This window comes from Marmota monax, unplaced genomic scaffold, assembly GCF_021218885.2.
Source record: "Marmota monax isolate L192 unplaced genomic scaffold, Marmota_monax_Labrador192_F-V1.1 WCK01_AAM20220418_F8-fsc00007, whole genome shotgun sequence".
NCBI classification, from domain to species: domain Eukaryota; kingdom Metazoa; phylum Chordata; class Mammalia; order Rodentia; family Sciuridae; genus Marmota; species Marmota monax.
Genome location: NW_026692781.1, coordinates 5783651 through 5798673, shown reverse-complemented (window position 1 = coordinate 5798673; position 15023 = coordinate 5783651). Strand labels below are relative to the sequence as shown.

The window sequence follows — 15023 nt, the reverse complement described above, 5'->3', positions numbered from 1 at the left end:
TGGTTCTCTCTTCTGTCTGTCTTGGTGGTTCTCTCTTCTGTCTGTCTTGGTGCAAGGAACCAAATCTTTACTGGGTACAGTGTGGATATGCCCATTGAGCACTGCAGAGTCTGTGATAAAGAGGGGACACATCCTGCCCTCAGAATTAATAATCCAGACCTGAGGAAAATTGAGGTTGTAGGGCGCCATTAGGTCCTAGGATCATGGGAAGAATACTGAGGGTGGGAAGGCCTTGCCAATCATCTTTGATTGAGGAACAAACTGAGACCCAAAGAAGTGAGGAGGCTTCCTGAAATTACCAAGCACAAAGAACTGAGGTATAAATACAATGTTTTTCTAATGCTGATAAAGGAAATCTTGTTCCTTATCAAGGAAAAGATTCTCCATGTCCTATTACCCATTTGTGGTAGCATTTATTCCCTGAAAAGAGATGAAAGTGATTAGTTGTTCTTTGAAGCTAAGTAATGACTTTACAGATAAAAAAAAATTTCTTGAAACTTGGTCTGGATATAGCAATAAAATAAAAACATGCATTAATATGTAGGAAAATTACTTTGGGTACAAGCCTAATAAAATTTTAATGAAAAACATTCTGTCCATGTGTCAAGAAATACAAATAAATTCTGAGTCCTCCGTTTGTAACCCTTTAAGCTGAGCACCCCTGGGTGGGGCGGGTGGAGTCCGCTAAATCAGGTTGGGGAAAGAGGTGCTGGTGAGGTCATGGTTTGCTCTGGTTTCTGGTAGTAATCTGCTGGGTGGCCACACTTATACTCTCTGTGTTCACACACAGGAACTTTCATACATAATGTGCTTATGTGACCATGTGGCTGGAGGGCCATGATGTTACTGCCCATCTCAACAATGTGGGATCTTGCAGAATCTTCTCTTCTACTCTGTGTTGTAGATGGGGGAAAGTGTAGCACAGAGTGGTTACGTAAATTTGTCCAAGGTCCCACATTGTGTTATTTGGATCAAGTCCAGGTAATGTCACTCCAGAGGCACTTTTTAACCATCACAGTAGAATGCCTCCCTGGGTGAATGCAAATTTCTTCCGATTATGGGAAAAACAATTTCACGTGTGTGATGCAACACTATTAAATAGGGAGTCTGGGATAATGAATTGGCCACGTTACAGGTTATTATTTGCTGGGTGGTAAAAATGTTAACCCCATGTGAGTTGTCTGGATTTACCCAAGGGGAAATATGGGTCTTGACCTCAAAGATTATAGTCTCAATCCATGACCTTTCCTTTCATTTCTGGAGTCTTCTTTTTCCTCTTTACCCCTGCCCCATGCCACCAGGGGGCACACAGAATCAGCTACAGTATTTACCTTGAAAGTTTTGAGGTACCAATTTTAAGGAGATAGGTAAGTATTAGTTCAGTACTTTTAGGGGTACACTGGGGACAGATTAATATAAGCATCAGGTCTTTATCTGTCCCCCTTTCCATTTAAAAGTTCATCTCTACTTCCTCTAGAATGAGCAACAGTTCACCCTTGGGCCTTTTGGTCTTGAGGAAGCCATGATCCTTTTATTTGGGTCTAGTATTGTGGTTTAGTTTCGAGTTAGACCTGTTTTCTTTAGCCTGCGTCTTTCTCTGCAAAATCACTTAGATTTTGTCCTCCCTTTCAGGGTACCACCATCTATCCCCCCTCTTTAATTGTTCTCCCCCTTGACATCTTGCTAATTTGTAATTTTTTAAAAGTTCTTCTAGGTGGCTGATACAAAAGTCCCCAAGATCTACATCAGGATCTCCATTAGCATTCAGTTACAGTGAACAGGATTCACCCTACCCAATTGAAGTAAAAAGGGATCCATTACAAGGTATTCAATCTCCTGGCGAATGACTGAAGAAACACAGTCTCAACTGAGCTTTTGGAAATGACTGCCCAAGTTATGCCACAGACCTAGGTTGACAAGGGGGCACTGCCCCTGCCAAGATCAGGAGCTGTGGAGTAACAGAGCTGCCTGCCTGTTGGAAAGCCACATTGACAGCTGCCCAGCTTCAGAATCATGCCACCTCTACTGTGATCTGTATCTTGTCTCTTGATAACTATGGCTATTGGGCAGGAACTTGGACTTCTGTTATAGTGGTCATACAAAGAGTACCACCACGATGATTACTAGTAGGAACAGCAAATGAAGAATTCCTGCATTTACTTCTGCCTTCCAGATTTGGTATGCTATGTCTGGTCGGGACAATCTAATCATATATCTGGAATCCTAGCTGCAAGTGAATCTGGGAAATAATTTTTAGCTTTCTAGAAAAGAAAGAGAAAAGCCCTAGAGATTGAAATAGTGATTAAATGAGCCAATCCAAGTATCTTCTATGTTTTCTGACTATGCAGTTGCTCACTTTAATTCCTAGCTTCCATTCCTAGACCCTTACTTCTCCTCCAAGGAGTTGCCCAAGAACCAACTGTTCTTTATTTTCATTACAAAAATCATGGTTCAGTGTTATGGTTTAGATCTGGAATATTCCCACAAAACTCATATGTTGGGCAATGCAGCAGTATTAGGAGGTAAGGTGATTAGATCTGACCTTCTCAGTGAATTAATTCATTGAATAGACTACAGGGAGTTGTGACCTCGTTGGAGGAAGTAGGTCACTGGGGGCATGCCCTGGAAGAGTGTATCTTTTCCTAGTCTGTCTGTGTGTCTATTTGTCTCTCTCTTTCCTTCCTGGTTGCCATGAGCTGGCTAAACAGCTTTCCTTCACCATATCCTTCTGCCATGATGTTTCTGCAGTGGAGTTGAACCACCATGGTCTGAATCTCTGAAACTGTGAGCCAAAGTAAATATTTTTTTCCATAAGTTGTTCTTGTCAGGTATTTAAAAAATTTTTTTCGTATAGATGGACTGTATTTTATTTATTTATTTTTATGTAGTGCTAAGGATCAAACCCAGTGCCTCACATGTGTTAGGCAAGTGCTCTACCATTGAGCTACAGCCCCAGGTATTTTGGTTGCAGTCAGGTATTTTGGTTGCAGTGATAACACTCTAATATACCTAGCCTCAGTGGGGTTGTGCCACCCAATCAACGTTTTATTGAGTTTCTACCATGTGCATCCCCTTGGTCATAGGTTGCTTCTGGTTTTAACCTTGACCCTTCTCTAGAGTTTCAGCCTTGAATTACTAGCTCCCTGATATGGCCTCAGGACACCTGCACCAAATTCTTCAAAATATGTACATCCCAGCAGGTACAGAGGCACATAACTGTAATCCCAGTCAGGAGACTGAGGCAGGAGGATTGAAAGTTTGAGGCCATCCTCAGCAATTCAGTGAGATCCTCAGCAACTTAGCTAGTTCCCATCTCAAAATAAAATTAATTAATCAATTAATAAATAGGACGTGGGATGTAGCTCAGTGGTAAAGTACCCCCAGGGGTTCAATCCCCAGTATCCTCCAAACAAACAAAAACCCAAAGAAACAAAACAAAACATGTACAATCCCAGGAAACATGTTCCCTCTTCCCATTTCCCAAATCACCTCATTTCCACCAGGTTTCTGATTGATATTTTAACTTGGCTCAGGTTAAACTCCTCTGAGCTTCCTCCTTCTTCCCTCTCTACTTCCATCACTGCTAATTCTACCTCCATTCGATTGTTCAGTTCTTGCTTCTTTGTTCCCCCACTTCCATTTTCATGGTGGAAACCTTCGTTATCTCTCAGCTCCCATTTCAAGGTCCTTGTGGCAGACTGTATTTCCCAGGGATGACCATAGTATCTCCCATCCCATAATTAGCCTAGCTTCAGTGACTCATTTCTAATCAATACAATGCAGCAGAGGTGACTTTGGAGGCAGTAAAGGCAAGTGGCTTCTCTACCTGGTGTTCCTGGAATGCTTACTCTCCAGATGCTCTCCCAGGGACACTCTGTCTTGGAATCTAGTGGGAGAAACCCAAGCCACATAAGAGGCTATCTGTCAGTGCTTTGGCCAAGAGTCCCAACAGAACTCAACCTTCAAGCTATCCTAGCCCAGGAGCCAACATGTGAGCAAAGAAGCCTTGAAGTGATTCTACTTCCAGCTGTTTGAGACACACTGGCTGAGGTGCCAGACATCATGGAGCTGAGATGAGCCATCCTCTCTATGCTATGTCCAAACCCTTGACCCAGAACATCCATGAGTACAGTAAAAGAACTCTGATTTTCCTACACTAAGTGTAGGATGGTTTGTTATATAGCCAGAGGGAATCAAAACAGTCCCCACACCTATGTTGTCCATTATCTAATGACTGTCTTTCCAAAACCCAAGCAACTCATATTTTCACCCTGCTCAGAAACCTTAAATGGCTCCCCAGGGAGCATGGAATTAGTTGTATCTTCTTCAGATTTGCATTCAAGATGCCTCATCTTGAATCCTTCTACCTTATCTTTCACTTCCGCCCACTACTCACCTTTCATTTCAATCTTATGAGTTATTAGATTTTTACCTGGTGATAAGAGACACTTTCCTACCTCCATGAACTTCCACAAACACTCCAAGACTCTGCTAGTATCCAGCTAGTACCCCTTAATGAGGGTGTGGTAGCCAGTAGCCAGGATCCACATACGGCTATTTAAATTGAAAATTTAGTTCCTCAGTGTCACTGGCCACATTACCAGACTCAGAAGTCACATCACCCTGGACAGCACTGTCTTTTGTGCTTTCCCTTTTCAATTAATCTCTTCCACACAACTTTAAAATTGCCTTTTTAGCAATTTGGATCTGAATGATAAGTTGAAGTTCATAATAACCCAATGTCGTAAAATTACAGCTGCATCTTGGCTTTCTACTCTCTTGGTGTGTTGCTTGGTAAATTGTAGGTGGCTCCAACACTTATTAAGTTGCCGGGAAGCAATGACGAGTCTCTGTATTAAGGAATTAAATGACCTCTTAGAATCTTTCCACTAAAATATATTCTCCCAGGAAAGCTAGGTCTCAACTGACTAATGATTTGGGAGGAGGGTCTTTTGAGAAGGGCATCCAGTGTAGCCTTTCCTGTTTTCTCTAGTTGCTATTTTAGGGATGAGAGAGAGAGAGAGAGAGAGAGAGAGAGAGAGAGAGAGAGAGAGAGACTCTCAAAGTAGGTCAAGTTTTGCCTAGTTGTCATGACATCTTAACACCTGCCAACTTGACGTGGCATCAAGCTAAGGAGGAATTTTCTTCTCACTGTCCACTGTCCTCACTGTCCCTCCTCTGACCAAGCAGGACATGGGGATAGTCCATTATTGAATTGACGTTTTCTTAAATGTCCAATTTAAGAAAAGGGTATTATTTATCTTTAAATTATTAAGTTTATGTAAATAAAGCAGATGAAACTAAGCTCTAAAATCATGTAGTATGTTACAAGACTACTTTGTTGTGTGCGTGTGTGTGTGTGTGTAGACAGAGAGGGATGAGAGAGAGAAAATTAATCATTCTAACATTAACCATCTAAATTTTACTTGTATAGTAAAGCACAGTTATTAGGCATGTAAATCACAGACACAGCCTTCTACAAGCCTCATAAAAGAGGTGCCCTTTGATGATGTTTCTATATGACACTATGTTCCTGTTACAGTGTTTTTTGTTATCATTTCCCTTCCTTCTTAACCACTGAGTGAAACTCCTATTAAAATGAGACATTTTTGAGGTTAATATTTATTTAATCTAAACATTCCATTTTAAACATAAGACCTGGACTCTGTACCAAAAGCCCCTTTTCAGTCACTCAATAACTTTGCTCTTATTTGACAGTTTTGACAATGATAAATGGGAATCTGTTTACCTTTTTCTGCTGAAAATTAGGGCATTGCACTTTGGTTTTAGAGTCAATGACTTTTGAATAATTTTGGGCTACATGCCTAACTTATCTGTCCCTTTAGATACTTTTTTTTTTTTCTTTTTGGAGTGCTGGGGATTGAACCCAGGGCCTCAAGCATGCTAAGCCAAGCTCTACCACTGAGCTACATCCTCAGCCCAGCTGTCCCTTTAGAATAATTATCATTTCAATCACAAGGGCAACATCTCGTCCTTATTTAGTTAGAATGAGTTTTTAAAAAAAAAAATATATATATTTTAGACAATGATGGACCTTTATTTTATTTATTTGTTATTTATATGTGGTGCTGAGAGTCGAACACAGTGCCTCACACATTCTAGGCAAGCACTCTACCACTGAGCCACAAACCCAATCCTAGAATGAGTTTTAAGATGCAGATAGCATTAACTTTTCTTGATATTTCAGAAAGGTGTTTTCAAGTCTCATCATTATTATGAAGCATTTTAGTGAAATGCTTTTGGGGCTGAGGCAAAGTCCGAGCCTGGGGCATCTCAGTGTAGCTCAAGCAGGTCAGCCATAGCCCCCAATCTACTGCCAGGCCCCCTTCTGCCTTCTGAGGGTGCCTTCATTGTCTGTCTTTACCTGGGAGTCTCTGCCAAGTCAGTGGTGCCCTGGACTCTCATCGCAGGAACAAGAGAGTGTTTTAATATCTGTTTATGTCATATGCCTTAATGACAACATCACTCTTCAGATTCCAACAACTTGAATATGATGGCTTAAGTATAAATCTATGTAAAATATCTACCTATATTATTCTTTATTAGCCTAATTAATAATTGACAAAAATATAAGTTGCTCTGTTCTCTGGGCAAAACATGAAGGGTTACACAATTTTATTCTACAAGCAGTATAGGGAAACTACAGAGTTTTAAAATTACTCTCCCCTATTTATTTATTTACCTCTTTTTTGATGCTGGGGATTGAACCCAAGGCCTGGCACATGTTAAACTTGTGTTCTACTACTGAGCTCACCCCCTACCCATGTTCCTATTTTTAACTATCCAAACATGAAGGAACCCAGTCTGTGCATGTACACAGTCATAGCTGTGTGGACTATAGGCAAGGTTCTTAACCATTCTGGGCCTAATTTTCTTCACTCAAGGAACTAATTCTCTCTCTCTCTCTTTTTTTCCTTTCTGTATTCCAACAACACAGTAACATTGTTTTTTGTTTGTTTTTGATATGTTACATTGGAGAAGGTTTTTTCCCCTTTAAAAAAAATTAATTTTGGTAAAGAATGAAATTGACCATCTTAACCATTTGAGTAGTGGTTAAGTATATTCACAGTATTGTATAATCTTCACATCTTGCAAAACTGAAACTCTCATTAAATCATATTTCCCTATTTTCCCTCAACCCCAGCCCCTGGCAAGCAACATTTTGCCAGATCCCTCATATACATGGAATCATGCATGTTTATTCTTTTTTGTCTGGCTTACTTTCATAGACCATAATGTCTTCAAGGTTCATCCACGAAGTAGCATAAGTAAGAATCTCCTTCCTTTTTAAGGCTGAAGTGATGACCCTAAGGAAGGAAGGAAGGAAGGAAGAAAAGAGAAAGGAAAACAAAGGAAAAGGAAAAGAAAACTTATTCCTGAAGGTAGCTAGGATTGTAACGTTTTAGGATAGAACAGGCCTTGAAATCCAATCTATTATTTTCACACGTGGAGGTTGAAGCCCAAAGAAGGTAAGTGACTCACAGGAGCTCATCCTGCAGGTTGGTGAGGAGTCTGGGTCAGAGCCCAGGTTCTGGGAAATGCAAGTCCTCTACCACAGGAAGTGCTGGGGCTGCATCAGGAGAATTCTAAGAAGAGTCACCAGGTTTAAATAACAAGAGGTAGATGGGAAACAGCTTTGGCTGCAGGACACATGGACCTGGAATGCAGGGCAGACCCAGCTGGGGTTGGGGTGTGGGATGTTGAGGTGGGGGTGGAGGGATGGAAGAATAGTATGGGGAAGGGGAAGGCGACACAGGAGGAGAAAGGCAGGTCAGGCACTGAGAACTGAGCCTTGGGGGAGGAACCAGGCTTTGAAAGGTGCTAGTGAATAAAAACATGCAAATAACTCCACCCTATAGGAGCTAAATCAAGTATTTTTCATGCCCACCTCCTCCACTAAGTTTAGTGAAGAAATCATGGAGTTCTCAGTGATTCCCCTCACCTGTCCACAGATGCTTGGTATACCTGAAAATAGGACAAAGACATTAAGGCTACCCAGAGAAAAATCCTAGCTTGCAAATGCCTCCTTGGGGAAACAGATTGACACTCTGGCCCATTAAACCATAATCAACACTCTGACAAGTGTGATGCGATTTCATCAGGAACTTTCTTGTTTGGGATAGAACACTTGAGTTGCTGGGGTGGCTATAAGGGGTGATATTCATTCAGAAGAGAACAGAAGCAGGAAGGAAACCCAGAAGAGGGATCCATGCATGTGCTCCTCTGCTTGATCTTGGCCTCATTTGTCTGCAGTTGTGGACCTGGGTATTTGGTGGTTAATCTGCCTTGACCAGAACAGTCTGACTGTGAATTCCTACAGTCTCCTGATTTATGATGATTTTACTTTCTCAACCCAGTTAATTTTTTCTTACACCAGAGTTTTGTCTCAGATGATTCATTAATAGTGGTATCAGGCAAAACATTACATAATGTGTATGTTTTATAGGTACCCAGAATGTATTCCTGCTACCCACGGGAACTCTAATTTGATGTTCATTTATTTCGAGAGACTTTGTTTTCTAAGAACTAATTCTTCAAAGACTTATCGAAGAGAGCTAAGCCACCTTTATGGTGGACACAATTTTCTTTTTCTCCCATGCTCCAATTCCTGGCTGGCTATAAAGCTATCAGCCTCATTTCCATATCAAACAAAGAGGAGGCAGAAAAATACTCCCCTGATCCACATAAAAAGACACATTACTGCAGATTGTCTAAGAACTTGTTTTTATGGCCAAAATTAGCAAATTATTCACAGTAATAGGTGAGTCAGATGACAATAGTATTTAAGAGAACAAAGCTGTTCCTCAGGACTCTGACCCCAAAGGCAGGTCCCCAGCTGCCTGAACATCTCTGCATACTGACAGCCAGAAAGCTACAGAGAGAGGAGGTGGGGGGAGAGGGAGGCGCAACCAGGAAGTCTGCCACTTAGCCGGCACAGCTACTAGAAAATACATTCCAGGGCTTGCTCCCTGCCTGCCCAGAGGCTCCATGGGTGGCCACTGTGTTAACTTAGTGGCACACATGGCTCCCATCTTGATAGTGGTCCCAGGGAAACTGGGGGACTTCAGTCACCCAATTGCTATTTCCTTCCTTGATCTGAAACCTTTCTGGAGGTTTTGGAGACTCTCAGCTGAAACAGGAGCTGCCAACTGCTAGGTATGAGCAGAATACTCTTGACCTGCTCTTAATTGATATTGATTTAATAACTTGCTTGGAAATGTACACTGGGGTGCAAGGTGTTAAAAACATTCTTGGCACCTTTCTGTATGAGACCTGTCCTGGGGACAGTTTATCCAGCCAGGGTAAATTGTTGTTGACCATCTGGGATTCAGCTACCCTTCCAATGAGGCCATGGTAAAAGATGAAATAAATATGCCCTGAAACTGGACCTAGTAACTTGGCCCTCCAGAAGGGAAATATGTCCTCAGGCAGGAGCTGGAATCCATCTGTGGGCAAATGGGCCCAGCATTCCAGAAGTAAAACCTGCAAGGAGCCCAATGAAGCGAGCAACTTGAGAATTTAGGCTGCTGTTTGTTGAACAAATACCTAAGATCAGTCCCCACTGTCCATAAGTAGAGGATATGTCTGGTGTCCTGGCTTCTCAGGGACCTGTCCTCTGCCAGTTGGCAGCTAGGGCTCTCCAAGAGTGCCTCCAACCCTAGGGATTCTGGGCACTAGCTCAGAGGTGCTTAGATCTGGCTGCAGGTGAAAATCACTGAGGAGATTTCAAACATATCAATAATCCAGGCCTCGTTTATACTAAGAAAATCACAATCTGTGAGGCCTAGGCACTGCTTTTTTTTATTTTTTCTTTTCTTTTAAAACTTTTACATTGAAGGTCTGGGAGGTTTCCTTCGTGGTAGAGTGTAAGTTTAATATGCAAAGACCCCAGGTTTGATCCCCAGCACCACAAACACAAAAACAACCTCTTACATTAAAGTAATTACAGATATACAGGAAGTTATAAAATACAGACATGTCCCATGTACCCTTCATCCAGCGTCCCCCAATGATCACATCTAACTATAGTTGAATATCAAAATCAGGAAATTGACATTAATATATGTGTATAGTCTAGGTCATTTTATCACATGTGTAGATTTTTGTAACCACTGCTGAAATAAAGACACAGAAATATTGCTTTATTGCAAGACTCCTTCCTATTACCCCTTTATAGTCAAATCTACACTTCACATTCTATCACCAACCCCTAGCAATCATTAATCTGTTCATCTCTCCAATTTTATCATTTTGAGAATGTTATGGAAATGAAATTGTATAGTATGTAACCTTTTGACACTGGCTTTTTTTTTTCCCCACTCAAAATAATCCCCTTGAGAGCCATTCAAATTGTTGTGTGTATCAGTTGCTCCTTTTTATTCCTGCTTAGCATTCCATTGTATGGACACACCATTATTTATTGATTCACCCAATAAAGGACTTTTTGATTATTTCCAGTTTGGGGTTATTATAAATTAGGTCTCTGTAAATATTTGTACTTTGTATGAGTGTGTGTGTGTGTGTGTGTGTATTTTTTCATTTATTTCACTTTTATAAAAGCTTCCTAGGTGACTCCCATGAGAATCAAGGCTAGCAACCCTTGGACTAGGGGAAAATAAAAAAGTGGCTACCAAATGTCTCAACTATTTATTAAATCCTCTTTGTGACAAGGTTGGTTGTATATCAGAATGCATAAGAACACAGATGCCAGAGTCAGGCTGCCTGGATTCAAATCCTGGCCCTGCCACTTAATGGCTTAACCTTACTATGCCTTAGTATCTCATCTATAAAATGGGGCAGTGACACCAACCTCACAGTGTTTTAACATGTATTATGTAACGAATGCATAAGATATGTAGAGGATTAATACACAGCTCAATAAATTGGTGCTTATTATCACACTGGATATTGCCAATTCTTGGCTTAAAACTCCTCAATGACTATTACAATGGATGTCTCAGATCCTACACATAAGCCTACATGAACTTGTGTTGATGACTTACTATGGTGCTAAGGTCTAAGGATGGGTGGCACTTTCTCCTGAAAACCTTCTACTGGTTTTGCCCCTTCCCTATGCTCCTCAACACGCTAGGTTGCCCATTATGCCCATTACTGTTATGCCAGTTCTCCTGGACATTGGAATTGCCTTTTTATATGTTTGCCTCCATCTGTTTATACTTGAGAGCTCCTTAAAGGCAGGGGCTTGGTGTCCTGCTTGCTGCTGCATCTCTGGTACCTAGCATGGTACTTTTCAGTCTTCATTAAATATATGTTGAACAAATGAATGAACCAGAGTCCTGTTAGTGTGAGTAGCAGGAAAGGATTTAAAGCCTGGTAAGTCCCTGGGGAGGTCCTGATCTGCTGCTTATTCAGGAAGCCTCTGCAGAAGGTGGAGCCCGGGGTCAGTCCCTGACTTGCTCCTGCTGGGAGTTGCAAGGCCCTTAGTTTCCTCAGGAGTTTGCTCAGCTCCATCTGAGTAAGACACCACAGGCTGGGAGGATGCAAACAAGGGCAGCAACATGTCATCCTGAAGTCTGTAAAAGCGAATAAATTAGGACTCACAATTAGAAGAGACAAGAGTGTGAAGTGGTAGACCAAGTACTTTCTCGCCCCTTGGAGTATTTATCTGGAAAATGTGGAAAAGAATACCTTCCGCCCAGATTTTGGGGTCAGAATGCCTGGCTCCCAGCTGCTCCACTTATTACTTTGTGACTTTGGACACTTAACCTCCCCATGCCTCATTTTTTCATCTCTAAGATATGTGTAATCACAGTACTTACTTTCTACGGTTATGAGGATTAAAATAGTTCATAAATATTTAGGATGATGCACAGAATTAATATTAATCAAATTAAAGAAAAAACCCACCCAAATACAAGAGGTTAAAGGATGGCTGTGGGAATCAGACAGAAGGAAAGCGCAGCCCTGTTGTCCATATGATTCTGTATGGCTTTCCAAAGAAGATTTCGCTCGCGCTTTTAGTCTACATTCAAAATTACACACTCGAATAAATACCCAGAAAATGGTGAAACTGTAGCAAGGAGCCGTGGGACACCATGGAACCAATCCTCTCAGGAGGGACCAGAAGTTGCCACCATCTGATGTCTGCCTTGTGGCTGCTTGAAAGGAAGTTGGGGGTAGAAGTCCAGCTCCTAGTGGACAGGTGTTTGAAACCCAGAGCCATCCTTACAGTTGGCACCTCGGTGAGGTCTCCACAGACAGGAGCGGATTAAGTCGAGAGGAGACCAAATTGCTCTTCCACCTGGTGCTGGTGGCCCCAGCAGGACAGGGCTGAGGCTCAGTGACAGAGTGTGGGCAACCACAGCTAAAACCTTCATTTGCTTATGTTCTGTTCTGCAGAGAAATCTCAAGTTCTGGTCCCCAGAGCAGTCAATCCAACGACTTTCATAGATACTGTCATATTGGCATTATATTTCCATCTGGCCACAACTGTTTCAAAGAATCAGCCGCATCTCTTTTATTATCAAAAGAATAATGTAATTAATGCAAAATTTTAGGCCCTGAATTTAACCGTCAGAAGCAAAATAAAAAATCAGTACCATGGTCATTACCTTTCCTTAGAACTTTTGATGTGAGTTAAAGAAAAGAGAATACCAGAAAAGAAAGGAATTTTGAAGTATTTTATTCTTGTTTTCTATTAGGAATTCAATCTCTTTTTTTTGGTGGGGGGGAGTACTAGGGATTGAACTCAGGGGAATTTGACCAGTGAGCCATATCCCCAGCCCTATTTTGTATTTTATTTAGAGACAGGTTCTCACTGAGTTGCTTAGCACCTTCCATTGCTGAGGCTGACTTTGAACTTGTGATCCTCCCAAGCTGCTGGGACTACAAGCATGTGTCACCACGCCCAGGAGCAGTTCAATTTTGACTTTATTGATTTTTATTAATATATAGAGATTTTTCAGAACTCAAGTAGAGCATATAGGCAAAATTGGGAACATAATAAGAAAGTAAGTTCGTCTGAAATTAAAATATAAATATTTATGAAATGGTTGTATATCTTTGGAAGTTTCTCAAACTGCCATAAGAAATGATCTGCAAATGTGACTGATAAGACTAACTAAGATGAACAGGATTCTAATTAGTGGTGTTTTGCTTTTCCTAAGACACTGTTGTAAGGTCAGAAGATTGTGGTGATGGAGGTAGAGAATGGGCAAGAATTTTGGAGGATGGAGTATTTGTCAGTCATGGGCAGATGAGGCTCAGTTGGCCTGACTGAGGCAGGGTTTTCTCTGTCTTCAGGAAAACTCCCCTGAGCAGAGAGCCGCCAATGGAGATGATGCCCAGTTATCCTAACTGCACACTGGCTCACTTCAGACAGGGCCCCTTGAGAGTGCAGAGGCCTGCACCCACCTTGAACACTGATCAGTCATCATGGCTAAAGGCTTGGGACTCAACATTTCCATGCATGGCCTGGGTGGCTGTAATGCAGAGCCTCCCAGCCAGCACTTGAGAACCTTCCTATGGCTCCTCTACCTCATGGACTTCAGCCTCTCCAAACACTCATCCTAACTTGGAGTGTGGTTAGATTTTCCTACTGACAATAAATTCCCTTTCTGTTTTATTCATTCATCATCTGAAAGATTAGAAAGAGAGGTTTCAGCTCTCCTAAAAGCTCAGGAGGGCAGCAGAGGTGTCTCAGGGATCAGGGGTTGAAGAATCCATGGGAGCAGCTCCGCCCTGCAGAACTGTTTCACAGACTTTCTCCCAGGCTTTCCTCACACTTCACAGGAAGAAAAAGATCTTGACTTAAAACATGATGAAAACTTTTAGATTGCACTGATCAATCATCCAGAGCCAGAATATCACATGATAGTCTGAAGAAATTGAGTCCTGAAGCGTGCCAGGCTGAGGCTGCACTGTGGGTAGGTGGTGACCCTACAAAGGCACAGGCCCCCACGTATTCTGGTCTAAATTTTCTTGCTTCTCTCTTACATCAGTCCACTCTCAAGTCTCACACAGCCCTTGTTTTTTTTGTAATTTTCAGAAGTTCCAATGAAAACAGAAGAGTTGGAATCCATCTTCTCGCCGTGGGAAGTCTATCCATTACCTGCTATGCTCCACACCTGTCCTTGAACTATGGAAACCAGAGTGTACATCACACACAGCCTTTTATATTCTTTTACCATAAAGATTTCTCCCTGGTTTTACATAGTTAACGAAATCTTAATTTCTAACAGTTACACAATAATCCATTATTATGATGTGCCAAATTTATTCATTGACTAAAAATGCAGTTTGTAAGGCCTTTCCTCAGGAGGATTGGTGGCAAGTCCATTCATAGAACCTTTTAACAAGAAAGAGAAAGATTTAAAACAGGATTAGATACTGTTAAAAAGATTACATGGAAAAGTATTCTACATTCAAGAATGAATTAAATTATAGTTAGGTTTCTTCAAATATAAATAATATACATCTAATGAAGGGAAAAGGGTCAGCTACTCTCTTCCCTTTAATATTTCTTACCTAATAATGACTACTGAATATTCAATGCTGGAATACCAACATTGCCAACCTTTTAGTTTTCATGGTACATAGGCCTGTTTGAAAATTGAAAATAGTATTTATACTGTTTTTAAGAGTATACTATAAAATTTTTTTTGTACTTTTTTTTATAACCAGGCTTCTTTTTCCTCCTTTTTGAGCTATTTTAAGACTAGATAGTATTCCATTATATGGTTACACTACAATGCCCTACTTGTGAATATTTAAATGACTTCCAATGGGGTTTTGTTTCATTGTTTTTGCTATTACATACAATGCTGCAAAGAACAATATTTTGTACATATCTCAGACTGGTCTCTCAGGATATATCCCTTTTGGGGGAACAGCTGAGCAAAAAGTAAGCATAATTTTAAGGCTCCTGATATATCTGGAGTTGTAGACAGGGACTCGATGTCAATGTATATCCCTACTAGCAGAATTTGAGAGTACCCATTTTCTAATATGCTCACAAATAGCACTTCGATTAAGAAAACATT

The 15023-nt window shown here is 41.1% G+C and overlaps 1 protein-coding gene across 2 annotated transcripts in view; it reads right to left on the bottom strand.

Moving 5' to 3' along the window:
* Window positions 1–9598: 9598 nt before the first annotated feature.
* Window positions 9599–15023, bottom strand: part of Myo3b (myosin IIIB) — a 430473-nt gene continuing 425048 nt past the window's right edge. For both annotated transcript variants that reach the window (XM_046447494.2, XM_046447495.2), the window contains exon 35: window positions 9599–14329. The gene's annotated coding sequence lies outside the window, so the exon portion shown is untranslated. The remainder of the gene's footprint in view (window positions 14330–15023) is intronic.